General features: G+C 44.2%; 1 protein-coding gene across 1 annotated transcript in view; it reads left to right on the forward strand.

The window, feature by feature from the left end:
- The window catches only part of LOC143279441 (uncharacterized), a 198,397-nt gene that overhangs the window by 54,625 nt on the left and 126,272 nt on the right, over positions 1-17,500 (forward strand). Inside the window, exon 2 of the mRNA XM_076583483.1 lies at positions 2,225-2,358. The gene's annotated coding sequence lies outside the window, so the exon portion shown is untranslated. The remainder of the gene's footprint in view (positions 1-2,224; positions 2,359-17,500) is intronic.

Below are 17,500 nucleotides of genomic sequence, written 5' to 3' on the forward strand. Positions count from 1 at the left end.
GTTTGTGTGTGTGTGTGTGTGTGTGCGTGTTTGTGTGTGTGTGTTTTTGTGTGTGTGTGTGTGCGCGTGTGTGCGTTTGTGTGTGTGTGTGTGTGCGTGCGTGTTTGTGTGTGTGTGTGTGTGTGTGTGTGTGTGTGAAACAAACAGACAGACAGACAGAGAGACAGGGAGACACAGACAGAGAAACACACACAGAGAAGCTAGGAAAGTGATAATGACTGGATTGTCGAAAAAAACACAAAAAAACGCAGATATATGGGATGATTTCTTCCTCTCGTTTGAAAAAAAAAGTATATTTCAGGTCACGCACGCTGCCTCGATTTTCAGATCGCGTGTACGTTTTTATCGTCGTGTGGCTGCCTGATTATTGTTCGATTGTCTGTGTGATTTGTGAACAAACGAAAAAAAAAAAAAAATCAAAAACAAACGCACTCACAAACAAACGAAGAACATGGAAAGCAAATAATCGAGCAATCAAACAAGCAATCAAGCAATCTGACTAGCAAACAACCAAACCAAGTAAACTTACACATAAACGAAGAAATAAGGAGGCCAGCAACGGATCAATCAGATAAGCAATACGTCAAATAAAGTTAACAAACAAAACTAATGAAATAAACACACGCGCAAACAAACAAAACAAACAAACAAACAAGCAACGAAGCGAACAACGGATCATTCATACAAGCAATGCAGCAGGCAAGTAAAATAAGAACAGCAAATTAATGCAGTTAACACGAGCGCGCGCGCGCACACACACACACACACACACATACACACACGCGCGCACACACACACACACACACACACGCACGCGAGCGCGCGCGAGCGCGCGCACACACACACACACACACACACACACACACACACACACACACACACAAACACGCACGAACAAATGAGGAAGCACACAAACAACAGATCAATCAAAGAAGCAGCAAAGCAACGCAGCAAGCAGGCGAGTCAGTGAACCGGAACTGATCAACGAGATTCGTCCCAAACGGCCAGGAACCAGGAAAGGGCCACCCACCACACGCTGTGTAATGTTCCGCAGTAGAGCTGAGTTTCACGGCCAATTGGCCAAAAAACCCTTTAGGTCAAGTTGTTTGGGACTTGGGTCTTGGGGTCTTGGGACTGCAACTTTCGGCACGGCTGCCTTTTCATGCAGGAGGCAATTTGATGGTCCAAGACGTTGAACAGTCACGTTTGTCGGAGGCCAAATCTGTGCAAGCTCCAAGGTTCCTCCAGCTTGAATTAGCCATTCTCGACAGCATCTCGAACTCCGGTTTTATATTTTTCTTCTGTTGTATCAGTTATATCAGACCCCCCTCTGTCTTTCTATCTTTCCTCATCTATATCCCCCCCCCCATCACCTCCTACCCCCCTCCCTCGCACCCTCCGCCCACCCCCTACACACATGCGCGCGCGCAAACAGTTTCTGTGCTCGCGTGCAGATAAATAGATACATCGACAGAGAGATAGAGAGAGACGGACAGACATCATTCAGACAGATGGAAATTGGTTTTAGCTACTTCTTTTTCTTTGAACAATAAGACAGCAAATATGAATACATCAGGTCATTTGGGAGCAAAAAGACAGACACAGAAATGGAACAAGGTGAAACTCAACAACCTGGTTATAGAACACAGTCTTTTTCTTTCTAAACGACGTTGTTTGATATAACAAGCTTGATCTTTGTTTCATCTTAGGATTATATAAGAATTATAAGTGTGAAAAGCCTATAATGATGTAGAGGATGAAACCAAATCGAGATCAACAACATAATTTTATTTATCATTTTGAAAATGAGATTTTGCTAACGATACAGACGCGCATATTGTGTGTGTATATGTATGTGGGCGAGCGTCCTTTGACTTTTTGTGTGTGTACATGACCGTGTGTGTGGGTGGGGGAATGGGGTTGGAGTGTATAAGTGTGTGTGTGTGTGTGTGTTTGTGTGTGTGTGTGTGTGCCACAAACAGCTGTTATTGATTCTCGCACGACTCCACCGCCCCCCCCCAACCCCCACCTATACACGCGCTCTCGGAAAGTCTACGTGTGTGTGTGTGTGTGTGCGTGCGTGCGTGCATGTGTCTGTGTGTGCACGCGGGTCTGTGTGTGTGTGTGTGTGTGAGAGAGAGAGAGAGTGTGTGTGTGTGTGCGTGTGCGCGCGCGCGTGCTACAAACAACACCATTGATTTTTGTTGCCGGCACACGCTTCCAGAAAAGCCCCAGAAGACAGTGGGCCGCCAGACAGTGTTAGCTGTTTTGGACAGAGAAACGGTCTGACGGTGTGTGCACCATGACGTCATACTGACCCCCCTCTGCCTACACCTCATGCACTGAACGATGTTTACGGTAAGATTGGACTGATTCTTCTTCTTCTTCTTCTTCTTCTTCTTCTTCTTCAGTGTGGCCTTCTTGTCTTTGTTGTCGTTGTTGTTGTTGTTGTCGCTACTCCTCCTCTTTTTGTTCTGGTTCTGGTTCATCTTGTTTTAATTCTTCTGCTTCGAAGCTCCTCCTGCTCTTCTTTGCTTTTCTTTTTGTTCTTCTTTTAGTTCTTCTCTTCCTCTCCTCCTCCTCCTCCTCCTAGTACTACTACTACTGCTACTTTCCTTCACCTTTTCATTGACCTACTTTTCTGTTTCCGTATTCGTCACGCTGCCTCTATCTTCCTGTCACCTTTCCACTCCCTCTTTGTCGTAGTCTATGTCAATCTACCTGCCTTTCTGCCTCCACTCGTCTGTTCCTATATCTATCTATCTATCTATTTGCATTTTTCTCTTTTTTTTTCTTTGCCCTTGAGGGCTGGATGTAAAAAAAAAAAAAAAAAAAAAAAAAAGCAGCTGTGCTTACTCCACTACCCTCGTGAAATAAAAATTCGTTTCGTTTCGTTTCTAACTATCAATACAATTATAGATATTCCTGTCTAACTGCTTCCTGTAATCCTGTCTATCTGCCTGTCTCTCTCTATATATACATATATACATATATATATATATATATATATATATATATATAGTCTGTCTATTTGCTTGCCAGCATGCCTGCTTGAATGTCACTCAGTACGTTTTGTGTTTGTTTGTTTGTTTTTTTTCTGTCTGGAACATCCTTTTTTTCTTAAAGAACACAATACTCAGCAGCAAAGCTGAGTATGTGTAAATGAATACTTCACCGCGAAAAAGAAAGATGAACGTTTGAATTAAAATTACCTATCTATCAATGAAGTATTCCTGAAAGGATCAGGATAAAATATCATCAAATGAAAGATAAGATTTTGCATTCTGCAAAATATACGATAAATCTAGATACAGGTTAACTGGGTATCTTTGGTGGTAATGGTGGAAATGGCAGTAAAGGTGGTGATGTTGATGGTGGTAGTGGTCGGTGATGATGATGGTAGTAGTAGTAGTAGTAGTGGATAGTAGTAGTAGTAGTAGTAATTAATGTTGTTTTTGTTGTTGTTATTTCAGTTCACGTCTTTTTCACATGTATTATGATATTAGGCAAGACAAGCTAGTTATTTGCTTGGCATGTGCGTTTGTGTGTGTGTGTGTGTGTGTGTGTGTGTGTGTGTGTGTGTGTGTGTGTGTGTGTGTGTGCGTGCATGCGTGCGTAGGTGTGTGTGTGTTTGTTAAGGGGGTGAGGTTCTCATGCCCTTCACCTAAGGGAGATGTAGGCAAAAGTGCTGTTCTCGAACGCACTGTTGACGAAAAACAAGCCGTCGGTAACAGAATGGTAATATCCTTTACCTTACCCTTTGAATCAGAACATTGGTGAAATGAGATCAGTGTTGCTTGAATGTGCAGTACAAGGACTGTCTTTTTTTTTTTAGTGTGTTGTGTCATTTGTTTAAATGATGAACGAACCCAATGCAGTCCCACGAGGAAGGAGCATAATGTGGAGTGATGGCCTAGAGGTAACGCGTCTGCATAGGAAGCGAGAGAATCTGAGCGCGCTGGTTCGAATCACGGCTCAGCCGCCGATATTTTATCCCCCTCCACTAGACCTTGAGTGGTGGTCTGGACGTTAGTCATTCGGATGAGACGATAAACCGAGATCCCGTGTGCAGCATGCACTTAGCGCACGTAAAAGAACCCACGGCAACAATAAGGTTGTTCCTGGCAATATTCTGTAGAAAAATCCACTTCGATAGGAAAAACAAATACAACTGCACGCAGGAAAAAATACAAAAAAAATGGGTGGCGCTGTGGTGTAGCGACGCGCTCTCCCTGGGGAGAGCAGCCCGAATTTCACACAGAGAAATCTGTTGTGATAAAAAAAAATACAAATACAAATAAACAGACAATGGTAACTGACGGACGGACGTCCTGACCTGTAGTCCCAATCTGACCTCAGGCCACAGTCCGCCCTTCACTGACTGACCTGGGAGGAATGTTGCAGAATGGTTTAAGACGCTCGCTACGCAGTGTCCGTGAGGGTCTGGGTTCGAATCCCTGGTCTCGCCCTTTCTCCCAAATTTTGACTAGAAAATCAAACTGAGCGTCTAGTCATTGGGATGAGACGATAAACCCGAGGTCCCTTGTGCAGTACGCGCTTGGCGCACTGAAAAAAGAACACGAGAGTGTTGTCCTCAGGTAAGGTTCTAAAAACAATGAATCCATTCTGATAGGTACATGGATTTATATATGGTTTGTCCGAACGCAGAGATGTCTTTCCTTTAGAAACTGAAACTGACGAACTCTGTCAGCAGCAGTCAATGGGTTAAGGATCCTCTGCTCCTCCTCCTCCTCCTCCTCGTCCTCTGTCATGTGATCGTCATGTTATTTTCTGTCTCTCTTGGGGCATGCTCACCTTCTACAGAAATTCATCCTCTTGTATGGTATATGTAAACGATGTACGTAATAAACTATATAAACGTTTCAACGCCCCCAAGGGGTACAAGAAATGAAATAAACTTTTTGCGTTGCCTTGCTTGCCTTGCACGGTCTGTGATTGTCGGACATTGTGGCGCGGCAGTCTTTGGGGAGGAGGCCAGTCGGTTACTTATTTTTCTTCTCCCCCTCGCTGGGCCTGTATTGGACAGTGTGTCATCTCGGCTCTGTTCCGCTTGAGGTTTCCAGTCTGGAGCTTGTCTGACGGTGTCTGTCTGCTGTATAATGACTGTGTGATTGTTTTAACAGATTAAAAAAAAAAGCTGTCTGCTGTATAATGACTGTGTGATAGTTTTAATAGAGTAAAAGTCTGTATATTTCTTAGATGTTACTGTGCTTGAATAATGATAATAATAATACAAATGATGATAATAATAATAATGATAATACATGCTGCTGCTGCTGCTGCTGATGATAATGATAATGGTGATAATTATGATAGATATAGTAATAGTATATCACGATCTGTTCTTGAAAACAAAGTCGTTGAGAGAGAGAGAGAGGGGGGGGGGAGGTATTGGAAGACAGAGACAGAGGCAGAGAGGCAGAAACAGACAGATGTACAGAAACAGAGATACATAGAGACAGAATGAAGGAATGACAATATTTCGAATGGATCCTTATTTTCCTCCCACGATGGAAATGTTAGCATATCAGACAACTTAACTTTTTTTTTCTTATACAAACATATGAATAATGCTTACTAGATGTATACGGATAACGCAGAATAAATTTGAGAGAAGAAAGGCACTGCAGATGAATTCATGAATAAAGTCTGAGAAACACGCAACTACAAGAACTCTCTCTGTCTCTGTCTCTGTCTCTGTCTCTCTCTCTCTCTGAGCTGTTGAAGGCTTTATCGATGTTTTCGAAACCTTACGTCCACACATCAGAGGATCAGTCCAAACACCTACGTCCCTCTGTTTATTCACCCAATCTCTCCTACGCATTGCCATCTCTCTTTCTTCTTTCTCTCTAAAGGTTGCTCCAGCAAATCCCACCCACAAATCCCGGCGCTTTGTGAGTCTTACCCTGTCTTCCTGTGCCCGTTTTCCCTGCCCTCTCTGGTCACGTTTTCCTGTCCTCTTGTGGTGCTGTTTCCCTGTCCACCTGGTCACGTTTTCCTGTCCTCTTGTGGTGCTGTTTCCCTGTCCACCAGGTCACGTTTTCCTGTTCTCTTGTGGTGCTGTTTCCCTGTCCACCAGGTCACGTTTTCCTGTCCTCTTTTGGGGCTGTTTCCCTCTCCACCTGGTCACGTTTTCCTGTCCTCTTGTGGTGCTGTTTCCCTGTCCACCTGGTCACGTTTTCCTGTTCTCTTGTGGTGCTGTTTCCTTGTCCTCCAGGTCACGTTTTCCTGTCCTCTTGTGGTGCTGTTTCCCTGTCCACCTGGTCACGTTTTCCTGTCCTCTTGTGGGGCTGTTTCCCTGTCCACCAGGTCACGTTTTTCTGTCCTGTTGTGGGTCTGTTTCCCTGTCCTCTTGGTCACATTTTCCTGTCCTCTTGTGGGGCTGTTTCCCTGTCCCCCTGGTCACGTTTTCCTGTCCTCTTGTGGGGCTGTTTCCCTGTCCTCCTGGTCACGTTTTCCTGTCCTCTTGTGGGGCTGTTTCCCTGTCCACCTGGTCACGTTTTTCTGTCCTCTTGTGGGGCTGTTTCCCTGTCCACCAGGTCACATTTTCCTCTCCTCTTGTGGGGCTGTTTCCCTGTCCACCTCGTCACGTTTTCCTGTCCTCTTGTGGGGCTGTTTCCCTGTCCACCTGGTCACGTTTTCCTGTCCTCTTGTGGGGCTGTTTCCCTGTCCCCCTGGTCACGTTTTCCTGTCCTCTTGTGGGGCTGTTTCCCTGTCCACCTGGTCACGTTTTCCTGTCCTCTTGTGGGGCTGTTTCCCTGTCCACCTGGTTCTGTTGTCCCGTTCCCATGTCCCCCCCCCCCCTTTATTTTACTGTCCTGATCCTGTTTTCCTGTTCTCTGGTCCTGTTTTTTCCTGTTCTCTTGACCTACTTTCCTGTCCCGTTAGCTCTGATTTACCGTCCTTCTGGTCCTGATCTTCAGTCCTCCAGGACTTATCTTCCTGTCTACCTGGTCCTAATTTCCTGCCTTCCTGGCCCTGTTTTCCTGTCTTCCTGGTTAACCTGGCCCTGTTTCCTGTCTTCCTGGCCCTGCTTTCCTGCCTTCCTGGTCCTGTTTTCCTGTCTTCGTGGTCCTGTTTTCCTGTCTTCCTGCCTTCCTGGTCCTGTTTTCCTGTCTTCCTGGTCCTGTTTTCCTGCCTTCCTGGTCCTGTTTTCCTGTCTTCGTGGTCCTGTTTTCCTGTCTTCCTGGCCCTGTTTTCCTGTCTTCGTGGTCCTGTTTTCCTGTCTTCGTGGTCCTGTTTTCCTGTTTTCCTGCCTTCCTGGTCCTGTTTTCCTGTCTTCCTGGTCCTGTTTTCCTGCCTTCCTGGTCCTGTTTTCCTGTCTTCGTGGTCCTGTTTTCCTGCCTTCCTGGTCCTGTTTTCCTGTCTTTGTGGTTCTGTTTTCCTGTCTTCGTGGTCCTGTTTTCCTATCTACCTGGTCCTGTTTTCCTGTCTTCCTGGTCCTGTTTTCTTGTCTTCTTGGTCCTGTTTTCTTGTCTTCCTGGTCCTGTTTTCCTGTCTTCCTGGTCCTGGTCTCTAGTCCTCCCGGTCCTGGTTCCCTGTTCCTGTAGTTATGCGTCATGGCTTACTCAAAAGAAAAAAAAACCTGTCTTAGATATATCTAGGATTCCAAACACTCCCGACGTGTACATGTGACAACATCCTTCAGAGTGCCAGTTATACACTTATTCTTCTGAAATGCTTGTTTATTCTTATAGTGCTGATTGTTTAGTTGCTAGTTTGTTTGTTTGTTTTTATAGAGAGGGAGTAGGAAGGAAAGGTAGAGAGGGGATGGGGAGGAGGAGGTAGGGAGAGAGAGAGAGAGAGTATGTATATATATATATATAGAGAGAGAGAGAGAGAGAGAGAGAGAGAGAGAGAGAACTCAGAACTCAGAAAGTTTAATGTACATCGACCTTGGGCCACAATACAATGGGGAAGGGTGGGTCGGTGGGGTTGCATATAACATTGTGTTATCCATAGCAACAACAACAACAACAGCAGCAACAGCAAGTACAAACTGAATGAATATATACTTAAACAATGTGCCCATCATATAGACATTGGTTTTTATATAGTATTTCACCATGCTTGATCACTGACCGCAGATTAACTTTTTCCTTGTATAGAGAGAGAACTCGGAACTCAAAACTTTTTTTATTCAAGGATTAAGATTCATAGCCTATTCTTCCAATCTGTCCTTGCTAATCTACATCCATGACAAATAGCGCACACATAAATGAAGGGAAAATGTATTCTCTGCACACACACACACACACACACACACACACACACACACACACACACACACACACACACACACACACACACACACTCACACATACACACTCACACACACACACACACTCACTCACTCACACACACACACACACACACACACACACACACACACACACACACAGAGAGAGAGAGAGAGAGAGAGAGAGAGAGAGAGAGAGAGTCTTATCGGTATATTCCAGACCCGACGTTCACACATCAAAGGATGTGTCCAAACACCTACGCCATAGCTTTTATTTTCTTCTCTCTCTCTCTCTCCTCTCTCTCTCTCTCTCCCGCACTCTCTCTCTCTCCCCCCCTCTCTCTCTCTCTCTGTCTCTCTGTCATCCCATGTTGCCAGCCAGCCACCTCTGTGAAGATGATCCAGTGACTCATCCAACAAATCTCCCCACACGCTCGCTTTGTCCCTTCGTTACGTGTTTTTTTTCCCCCTGACTTATTGTCTTTCTCGTACTCCTTTCGTGCTTCCCTTGGTCCTTGGTGCTGCTTGCTTTACTATTTCCAGTCCGTGAGCAATGTCAGAACTTCCTTGTCTGGTGCGGAGGTGTACGTGTCGTGTCGTGTCGTGTGTGTGTGTGTGTGTGTGTGTGTGTGTGTGTGTGTGTGTGTCTGTGTGTGTGTGTGTGTGTCTGTGTGTGTGTGTGTGTGTGTCTGTGTCTGTGATTGTGTGTGTGTGTGTGTGTGAGAGAGAGAGAGAGAGAGAGAGAGAGAGAGAGAGAGAGAGGAATGGGTGGGAAGAAATGGGAAGTCGTCTTGTTGTTCGTGTTTCCAGACTGCACTGAACAGCGCTGATTGAAGGCTGAGCGTGATATCTGTCAAGGTGTCAACTCTGTGTGTGTGTGTGTGTGTGTGTGTGTGTGAGAGAGAGAGAGAGAGAGAGAGAGAGAGAGAGAGAGAGAGAGGAATGGGTGGGAAGAAATGGGAAGTCGTCTTGTTGTTCGTGTTTCCAGACTGCACTGAACAGCGCTGATTGAAGGCTGGGCGTGATATCTGTCAAGGTGTCAACTGTGTGTGTGTGTGTGTGTGTGTGTGTGTGTGTGTGTGTGTGTGTGTGTGTGAGAGAGAGAGAGAGAGGGGAATGGGTGGGAAGAAATGGGAAGTCGTCTTGTTGTTCGTGTTTCCAGACTGCACTGAACAGCGCTGATTGAAGACTGTGCGTGATATCTGTCAAGGTGTCAACTCTGTGTGTGTGTGTGTGTGTGTGTGTGTGTGTGTGTGTGTGTGTGTGTGTGTGTGTGTGAGAGAGAGAGAGAGAGAGAGAGAGAGGGGGATGGGTGGGAAGAAATGGGAAGTCGTCTTCTTGTTCGTGTTTCCAGACTGCACTGAACAGCGCTGATTGAAGACTGTGCGTGATATCTGTCAAGGTGTCAACTCTTTGTGTGTGTGTGTGTGTGTGTGTGTGTGTGTGTGTGTGTGTGTGTGTGTGTGTGTATTTTGTAGTGTGTTCGTGTTTGTGTGTGTTTGTGTGTTTTTTCGATTTCTTGGTCAATTTTGAGAGAGAGAGAGAGAGAGAGAGAGAGAGAGAGAGAGAGAGAGAGAACATCAGACAGTACCAGTCATATCCATGACTCAGGGTCGCATGCATTGTTCACTGTCTGTCTCTGTCTTTCTTTGTGTCTTTCCTCTCTCTCTCTCTCTCTCTCTCTCTCTCTCTCTCAGTCTGCCTGTATCTGTCTGTCTGTGTCTGTGTATGTCTGTGCCTGCCTCTCTCTCTCTCTCTCTCTCTATCTATCTATCTATCTATCTATCTATCTATCTTCTCTGTCTTTCGCCCCTCACTCCCTCACTCCCCCCCCCCTCTCTCTCTCTCTCATTCTGGACCCAGTCTCATTAATAGAAGACTTGAGGGGACGCTTACAAATCTTCACGTGGGCACGGAAGGTGGCACAAAATCTTTTCAAAACCTTTCTTTCAGTGTGTGGTCAGAACTTATGTCGCAATCTGCACCATTTTTTTTTTTTTTTTCGCTTTCCTCACTCCCCCTCCCTTCCTCTCCCCAACCTCACCCGCTACCTATCTACCCCATCTGAACCATCCCCACATATTCTCGAGGGATCTCTCCCCCCCCCCCGCCCCCCCCCCCCCCCCCCCCCCGACACACACACACACATATGCTCCCCTTCCCACTCTCCTTCTTCCGCTCCCCTCCACCCCTTTTCCCCTGTCGATACTTCCATCTTTTTTTTTTTCACTTCACAAAGTGCTTCTGCCTCTTTCTCTTAATGACCCATCCATCCCCCCGCCCCCCTCGCCCTTTTCAGAACGATACTCAGGAGAAGTTGTTGTCTGCCCACAATCGTCCAACATCTCTCTTTCGGGGCTCTGTAGGTTTCCCTGGGTGTGGGTGGTGCCTGGCTTCTTCAGACGATGTCGCAATGTTCGTATGTCTTTGTGCAGTTCTGGAGAGCCAGTGGGAAGATATTACTCGAAATCTGATGTTAAAAAACCATTAGAAGCGTGCCCTATACTATTTGTTTTGGGGAAGGCCGTGTCATCGGAAACAAGTTCGCTTTAAACACACACACACACACACACACACACACACACACACACACACACACACACACACACACACACACACACACACACACACACACACACACACACACACACACACACACACACACACGAAAATCGGTTCACTTTTGATCCCCTTGCATACCATGAAAGAGAGAAAAGGAAGATAGAAAGAGAAAAGAATTCAAGGAAAGAAAGAGAGAAGGGAATGAAAAAAGAAAGAAAGGAAAAAAGCAACTGATCAATACAAGTCTGACGTTTTTTGACACATTTCTTTGCATAATTGATTGCGTTTATCAATGTGTATTGTTGCGAGCTAATTTTCCTTTCTCAAGTTGATCTGAATGTGTGTGTGTGTGTGTGTGTGTGTGTGTGTGTGTGTGTGTGTGTGTGTGTGTGTGTGTGTGTGTGTGTGTGTGTGTGTGTGTGTGTGTGTGTGTGTGTGTGTGTGTGTGTGTGTGTTTGTGTGCATTCACACGTGCACATGTATTCTTGAGTGCACGTATGTTTGTGCGCGTGTGCATTGCAGTCTATGTGTGTGCGTGCATACGAATGTGTATGTGTGTCTGTGGTGCGTGCGTGCGTGCGTGTGTGTGTGTGTGTGTGTGTGTGTGTGTGTGTGTGTGTGTGTGTGTGTGTGTGTGTGTGTGGCCGAAGTCAACAAATACAAAAATACAAATTGAGAAAACCCGCCAAAATGTGAAGTATCGTGCTCGCCAGCCCTTGTTTTAATGATGATTGTTCAAAGAGAAAGCCCACATATCAAAACAGATCCCTGATCCCATTTCCTCCAGCCATGGCTGAAAATATCACCACCACAACAACAAAAAAACAAAACAAATCGAAACAAAGCAAGCAGCCATACGGCATACGGAACAAACAAGTCCGTAAAAGACAGACAGACAGTCAGACAGACACAGACAGACAGACAGTCAGCCAGCAATCAGACAGACATTCAGGACACAGAGAGATGGGCAGATAAACAGTCAGACAGGCAGAATAGAAAGGGGAAAAAAAAGAAAGGAAAGAAGGAAGGAAGGTGGGAAGCTTACAAGCAAGTTGCAGCCGAAAGGTCAGAAAGGCACCGCGAGGGATGGAGTCCATGTACAGGAGTAATGAGCTGTCCTTTCTGTGCATCACTCGGCCACCCCATCAGTCACAGACACTACCCAGGTAGGGTCATTCGGACTGTGTGTGTGTGCGTGTGTGTGTGTGTGTGTGTGTGTGTGTGTGTGTGTGTGTGTGTGTGTGTGTGTGTGTGTGTGTGTGTGTGCATTCGCGCGTGCACATGTATTCTTGAGTGCACGTATGTTTGTGCGCGTGTGCATTGCAGTCTATGTGTGTGCGTGCACACGAATGTGTATCTGTGTGTGTGTGTGGTATGTGTGTGTGTGTGTGTGTGTGTATGTGTGTGTGTGTGTGTGTGTGTGTGTGTGTGTGTGTGTGGCCGAAGTCAACAAATACAAAAATACAAATTGAGAAAACCCGCCAAAATGTGAAGTATCGTGCTCGCCAGCCCTTGTTTTAATGATGATTGTTCAAAGAGAAAGCCCACATATCAAAACAGATCCCTGATCCCATTTCCTCCAGCCATGGCTGAAAATATCACCACCACAACAACAACAAAAAAACAAAACAAATCGAAACAAAGCAAGCAGCCACACAGCATACGAAACAAACAAGTCCGTAAAAGACAGACAGACAGTCAGACAGACAGACAGACACAGACAGACAGACAGTCAGCCAGCAATCAGACAGACATTCAGGACACAGAGAGATGGGCAGATAAGCAGTCAGACAAGCAGAATAGAAAGGGGGAAAAAAAAGAAAGGAAAGAAGGAAGGAAGGTGGGAAGCTTACAAGCAAGTTGCAGCCGAAAGGTCAGAAAGGCACCGCGAGAGATGGAGTCGATGTACAGGAGTAATGAGCTGTCCTTTCTGTGCATCACTCGGCCACCCCCATCAGTCACAGACACTACCCAGGTAGGGTCATTCGGACTGTGTGTGTGTGCGTGTGTGTGTGTGTGTGTGTGTGTGTGTGTGGATGTGTGTGTGTGTGTGGGGGGGGTGTGATCGCGTGTGTTTGTGAGCATGCGTGTGTGTGTGTGGATGTGTGTGTGTGTGGGTGGTGTGTGGTGTGATCACGTGTGTTTGTGAGCATGCGTGTATGTGTGTATGCGCGCGTATGTGCGCGTGTATATGTGTGCATGGGTGTATGAGAGAGACAAAAGGTGGAACAGGAAGAGAGAAGAGCTTCTCGAGTCAAATCACACTTGTCTGAAACATACCCCCACCACTTAAAAATATATACAGACGGTTCTGTTCTAGAAAATCAGTTTGCTGGTTCTGGATATGCAATTCCTGCTTTGAAAATTGAAAAGTCATATCATATTGGAAAGGGTTTCTCAATTTTTACAGCTGAATTAATTGCTATCCTTATGGCTTTAACATATCTAATTGATCTGCCCCTAAACTTGATTAATGTTTTATTTTGTGTGTGTGATTTTTGATTCACTGTATTCAAATGAGAGGAACCAATATTGAAATGTGCTGGATTCCCTCACACTGCGGGCTTTTCTCTAATGAACGAACAGATCATCTTGCAAAGCTTGAAGCTAAAAACGCTTTAAATGCAATTGAACTTCCTCATCGTTTATCATCATCTGAAATGTGTAATATTGTTGAAAGAAATATGCAAAATTCCTTTCTGTCTTTAGAAGTTAACACTGCTGCCTTATTAAATGCTAAAAGAACTGGCAGGGCTGTTAAGAGCATGGCATTTAGGTTATTACTAAATGCCCCATACACAAAATATTGTGAAAATATTGAATGCATTTGCAAGGGACGTTTAACGGTAGAGCACGTTTTAACCCGCTGTTTAGTAAGGAAACCTTTTTTGCCTCCAGAAATTACAGAACACGTGTTACCAGTTTCAAATGTTAACATTTTTTGGAAAAAGTTATATATTTCAAACTGCTCTTTATTAAAGTTAGCTAGTTATGTGTTAAACAGTCCAGTTGGTTGTTTATTGTAGGTCCCCACATGAACCTCTTTTCAAATAATAATCTACAGAATATTTGATTATTGATATTTTTTTTGTCGTAATCCCGCTTGCCCCGTCCAGCCTCTCACACACACCCTTCCAATATTATGTTTCTTCTTTCTCCAATCACTGACACTTACCCTCTCCATTTTAGATTTTGTACTCTATCTTTTCCACATTCTGTTCTCTGTCTGTCTGTCTGTTTGTTTGTCTGTCTGTCTCTCTCTCTTCCTTTCTTAGTCCCCTCCCCCTCCCCCCCCCCTCTCCTCCACCTCAACCGCCCCCCTTTTCATTCGAATATACAGAAATGTCGATTTCTAATTAATGCTAACAATCATCATTATGATAGGAATGATAATAATCCAAATAATAATAATAATAATAATAATAATATCATTTATTTTCGGTGTAATATCATCATCTTAGATGAACAGACTATACATAAATAAACGAACGAGACAAAAGGTGGAACAGAAAGAGAGAAGAGATAGAGAGGGGGCCGGTCAGAGGGTTTAGACAGTCAACGAGAGGAGAGACCTCTGTAATTTGGAGACCCGGTCCTATATTATCAGTGAGTGTCTCAACAGCTTTTCTGCTCAGTCTTTTTTTTTCATTTATACTTGCCAGTTAAGCCTCCGCCTCCCCCTTCCCTCTACTTTCCATATGATACGCTCATGCTCTAGGAGGTGTGTGTGTGTGTGTGTGTGTGTGTGTGTGTGCCGTGGAAGCTGCGATACATAGACTAGAAATGAGTGTGTGGAGGAGGGGGGTAGAGGAGGTGCAGGGAAATGTGTGTGTGTGTGTGTGTGTGTGTGTGTGTGTGTGTTGGAGCTCATGTACGTTTATATGTATTTGACTGTGCTTTCATATCTGTGAAACTGCGTGTTTGGTGCATATCTGTTATGCATGTGTGAGTGTATGTGTGAATGTGTGTCTTCATGTTTTACTTTTATTTGCTTATTTATCATCATTGTTGTCTTATTTATTTATTTATTTATTATTATTATTATTATTATTTTATTATTATTTTCATTACAACTACCTTTTTCTTTTTCTTTTCTTTTTTTTTATATATATATCATAATTATTATTTATTTACTTTTTTCTTTTTCTTTTTTTTTTCCTTTTTTTCTCTCAAGGCCTGACTAAGCGCGTTGGGTTACGCTGCTGGTCAGGCATCTGCTTGGCAGATGTGGTGTAGCGTATATGGATTTGTCCGAACGCAGTGACGCCTCCTTGAGCTACTGAAACTGAAACTGAATCTAGCAGGTATTGTTAACACCACAACTGGTAGAGACAGATACCCATGGCAGTATTTGTAGAAGCAGAAGAAAGAAAGAAGGGTGGAGATATGGGAGAAAACCGCCCGGAGACATGTTATCATCATCATTATTATCATGATAAAATAAAGGGAGGCAATAAAGAAAAAAGGGAGACAAAAAGGAAAAAACAGAAACACAGAAGCAAAGACAGAAATGAAAATTGCAAGGAATGAGAAGAAGAGGAGAACCAAACCTGTATCATAATCATCATCATCATCATCATCATCATCATCATCACCACCACCACCACCACCACCACCACCACCATCACCACCATCATCATCATCATCATCATCATCATCATCATCATCACCACCATCATCATCATCATCATCATCACCATCATCATATTTTCTTCTTCGAAAAGCATGATTGTATGATGCTGTCAGAATCGGCAGCTCTTAGTTTCTGTGTTGACTGAACAAAAAATAAGCAAAGCACACCTTACTAATGGAATGATGGAACAATAACTATGCTCTCATGATTTTGTTTCAACTATCCACTTATAATGCCATCAGAGCGTTATTGTCTGGGAGTTCATGTGTAGCAGGAATTATACATTCATCAGTGTTCATAGGCTCATTCGGAGTTTGAACAGACGTTTGGAATTGTCGACAGCCCAGAACAGTCCTTGATCGAGTGGTGTTCTTCATAGACATAGGAACGAAAATTGATGTAAGTAGCCAACTGACGTCTAACTGCAACAGGAAGTTGCAAAATTGGAGAAACTTTCCCTGACCGCACCTCCCCCATCACTAACTGCTTTGCATCAAAATTCTTCATACAGGAACCATTCTCAACATTATTTTACACGTTCCAAAAGTGATTGGGTCTTCGTCGGTAACAATATCACAAATTAATGCGAAATCGTTTGTTCGGTAGAACTGACCATTGCATTGTACACAATTGCTGTCCAATGCATTTTACACGATGTGCCAATGATTTGCTATTGCATTCTACACAATGGCTGTCTGTCACTAGCCAACAGGGCTACAGTTACCCGTAGACAAAAGGGTAAAAATCAACTGGTATTTCAGGTGATCGTTCAGTTTCAGTATCAGTTTCAGTAGCTCAAGGAGGCGTCACTGCGTTCGGACAAATCCATATACACTACACCACATCTGCCAAACAGTTGCCTGACCAGCAGCGTAACCCAACGCGCTTTGTCAGGCCTGGAGAGGTGATCGTTCGTGTCGATGAAGCTGATTGAAATTAACGGAAAGAAGGGAAGAAAGCAGACAGCGTGAAAGCGAAACGTTTCTGATTCGTAACGTTGTTTCAGAAATGGAACCGAACTGAAATATAAAATAATAATGATGATAATAATAATAATGGATACTTATATAGCACACTATCCAGAAATCTGCTCTAGGTGCTTTACAAAAACGCTTTTGTTAACATAAAACATTACATCAATGTTACATACACACACCAAAATGTGACTATACACACACACACACACACACACACACACACACACTGCATACATATATTTTAACGTACATGTGTATCTAACAGCTTCCCAAAACACATACGCACACATAGGCAGGCACAAACTTACATATAAACACGCAAACACAATACACATTGATATACATGCATGTAGTCATGTACACATACATATATATACACACATAGTCAAACACAGCTAACGCAAAGGAAGTGGACCTTCCACAATTGAACTTATTTGCATCTAAATTCTTACTACAGGAACCGTTCTCAACATTATTTTACACGACTGTGTAGAATGCAATAGCAAATTATCGGCACATCGTGTAAAATTCGAACCCAGACCCTCTTAAACTCTGTTATATACAGAGTTATATACTCTTATTATATACCCATAAAATCACGACTCAAGATTTAAGAACAATGGCGATGTCCGTGACGCGCACAATGTATGACAATGCGATGATTATCACAGCGGGGTGGCAGGGTTTGGGTGGCTGGGGTCTCACAACGAGGGCGGAGTCTTCTCGAAAGACTTGAGCTCCCCCTGTTTCGTCCTGTCTAGTTCACGTCTTAGGACCGATTGTGTGCAAAGGCTGTGTCAATGACGGGTGGTTTTGAGACAGTTTCAGTTCAGTGTCAGTTTCTCAAGGAGGCGTTAATGCGTTCGGACAAATCCATATACGCTACACCCACCTGCTAGGCAATATGCCTGACCAGCAGAATAACCCAACGCTCTTAGTTCAGGCCTTGAGTGCATGCATATATTATATATTAATGTACCTGTCAGAGTGGATTTGTTCTTCAAAATGTTGCCAGAGAACAACACTCTCGTTGCCATGGGTTCTTTTTCAGTGCGCCAAGTACATGCT

The sequence above is a fragment of the Babylonia areolata genome, chromosome 2 (genome assembly GCF_041734735.1).
Source record: "Babylonia areolata isolate BAREFJ2019XMU chromosome 2, ASM4173473v1, whole genome shotgun sequence".
NCBI classification, from domain to species: domain Eukaryota; kingdom Metazoa; phylum Mollusca; class Gastropoda; order Neogastropoda; family Buccinidae; genus Babylonia; species Babylonia areolata.